Source organism: Pyxicephalus adspersus, chromosome 2 (genome assembly GCF_032062135.1).
Source record: "Pyxicephalus adspersus chromosome 2, UCB_Pads_2.0, whole genome shotgun sequence".
Lineage (NCBI taxonomy): Eukaryota > Metazoa > Chordata > Amphibia > Anura > Pyxicephalidae > Pyxicephalus > Pyxicephalus adspersus.
In genome coordinates this window covers 132,756,755-132,757,044 of record NC_092859.1, presented here as the reverse complement: position 1 = coordinate 132,757,044, position 290 = coordinate 132,756,755, and positions in this window count along the sequence as shown.

Genomic DNA, 290 nt, shown 5'->3' with positions numbered 1-290 from the left:
AAAGTTCCTCTAGACTTGAGGATGCTAGGTGTTAGTTGAGCAATTTGTACCCTTCAGGTTTGTTACCACCGGCTCCAATGATCTCTTTGGCTATCTATAATGGTCCCATTCTTCCCACTGGCTAGCAATGGAAAAGCATTTTTACTACTGAACACCAGATCAATGTACTGGGAGATGTGGCTATTGTTTTTATTGTCAGCGGTTCCCTAAAGCTGCGTACACACCTGCAATTTTTCTCGTTGGAAAGGATCTTTCACGATCCTTTCCAACGAGAAAAGACTGCACGATGC